We start from the raw sequence: 2493 nt of genomic DNA, 5'->3' as shown, positions 1-2493 counted from the left end.
GACATGTTGTTAAGTCATAAAGAGACCGTGGTTTCCATCTTGGGGCTCTCTCTTACCCTCTCTGGGGTCACATGGCCAGGACAGCTGGGCCCAGCTTTGTGTGCCAGCCTGTGGAGTGGCCAAGGAGGCAACACTGCAGGAGTGAGTGTGGAAACAGCCATACCGTGCCACTGCAAGTCTCCAGACGTGACTGTACCCTCATGAGAGACCCTGAGTCACAGACGCCCAGCTGTGTTCACATTGACCCATAGGAAGTGTGAGACAATAAAGTTTGTAGTTTTAAGGGGCCAGGTTTGGGGGTCATTTGTGACAGATGCAGCTTCTCGTCCTGGCGAGATGAGAGGGGCGCATATGTCACTGGTGAGCACTGGCACCAGTGGATTCAGAAGCGTTTGCAGAGCACTTCAGAGGAGAGCTGAGAAATGGGAGGCCACGTGGAGCCACGTGCTTGCACCCAGCAAACCCCAGACCAGACGCTGCTCGCCTGCGTAGGTCAGAACTGCAGGCGCTGTTGTTTGGGCATTGAGGTTTTATTTTCTCTGTCCAAATGCTGTTTTCGTCTTCTTAATGCATCCTTTTAAAAAGTGTGTACAGCTCACAGAGAGATGTTTGTGCGCATGCGTGCGTGTGTCTGTGTATTTGTGTGATTGCATGCATTTGTATGTGTGTGCATGTGTGTGTGTTTGAGTGTGTGTATGTTTGTGTGTGTTTGTGCATGTGTGTTTGTGTATATGTGTGTGTGCATGTGTGTGCATGTGTGAGATGTACATTTGTATGTCTACCACTACCACCCCGGCCCAGGCCATCACTGTTCTAATCTCTGCCCGCACAAATTAGTTTAGCCTGTTTTTAAATTTGGTATAAATGGAACCTCCCTGTAGGTGCACCTGGTTGCTGGATGAGGGACTTGGGGGTGAGCTGTGTCTTTCAGTGCCTTTGTTTCCTGTCTGTAAGAAGCGGACCATCAGAGCCCCCATCTCACAGGGTCTCTGAAGCTGGGGTGGTGGTTCTCCTGACCTCAGAGACCTCCTCCCCTTAGTAAAGAGCCACTGAATTGAATAAAGAGATGGATGGTTGATGGATGGATGGATAGATGGATGCGTGGGTGGATGGATGGATGAATGTACTTTTTAAAATTAGAGAACACATGACCATACTAGAATACAAAGAAAATCATAAATTCTCCAAATAGAAAGCAGATTGTGGGTTCTCTGGCCACATTGGAATAAAGCTTGCCTTGACTATAAAAAACATAGCCAAATTAATAAGCCAAATAAAAAGGTGATATAGTTCCTCGTTACATGGAAGACACTTGCACGACTGTCAGGTCTACCTATGATACTTAAGCTAAAAGTTACCTTGAGAATCTAGGAATTGGGGGACCTGGGGCCTGAGTCTTGGCAAGCAGTGACTTGATATAGAGAGAGGGTATCATAAAAATAAATACTTTCCCAGTTCCTGGAAAATCCTTAGAATTTGCTGTATTTTGCATGCCCACAAGACGACCCTTGGGTCGGCCACCGCTAGCTTTGGGATGGGGCTAGTCAGTCAGAAAAACCAGCCCCAGGATTAGAGTTAGAACTTTCAGTGGCGGGAGCCGGGAGAGCGGAGATCGACTTGGGTCACCAGTGGCCAATGGTTTTATCGATCCCGGCTGTCACAGAAACTCTATAGAAATCCCTCAGCAGTGGATCCCGGAGGCTTGTAGGTTGGTGAACATGTGGAGGTGCCGCGAGGGTGTGCACCCAGGGCCCCCCAGCCCTGTCCTGAGCATCTCCTCCATCTGGCTGTTCCTGAGTTATATCCTTTATAACGAACTGGTGGTGTAAAGAGAGCACATTCCTTAGTTCTGTGAGTCGTTCTAGCAAATTATTGGACCTGGGGTGGGTGGAAGAGGATAGATGTGAAGGTAGCCTGGGAGCCTTGCTCGTGGCTGGCGTCTGATGTGGGGCAGTCTTGGGGGGCTGAGCCTTCGTCTGTGGGGGCCGTTCTAACTCTGAGTCGTTAGCCGAAGTGAGTTGCAGGACACCCAGCAACACCCAGTGCCGAGTGGGAGGGCTGGTGTTGGAACAGTGCATTTGGTGTCAGAGGAAACCGCGCAGGGAGACTCAGGCTTCGGGAGACAGCCAGAGAGAGAGGGGTGGCCACCTGGTCCTTGTTTCCCTAAAACACTCATCAGAGCCAAGACAACGCCCCTCAGCTCCTCTGCTGATTTCTGTTCTTGCTCATTTTCCAACTAGGCACTCTCAACCCGTATCGATGATAATTTGTTCAACAAAATTTCTATTTTTATGCAAATGTATGAGAATCTTTAACGTTTAGTCTTGGTATTCTCATCTTAAAGTGGGTATTCACTTCTGCTGCTATGCAGAGGGGAGAAAAGAATGGCGTTAGACTAAAATTTGGCTTTGCACACACATTGCTGTGCAATTTGACTTAAAAGATGTCAGCCCTCTGAGCTTCAGTTTCCCCATCTGTAAAACGGTGATCCCG

This window comes from Pteropus vampyrus, unplaced genomic scaffold (assembly GCF_000151845.1).
Source record: "Pteropus vampyrus isolate Shadow unplaced genomic scaffold, Pvam_2.0 Scaffold323, whole genome shotgun sequence".
Taxonomy (NCBI): domain Eukaryota; kingdom Metazoa; phylum Chordata; class Mammalia; order Chiroptera; family Pteropodidae; genus Pteropus; species Pteropus vampyrus.
Note: the sequence above shows the minus strand (reverse complement) of the source record.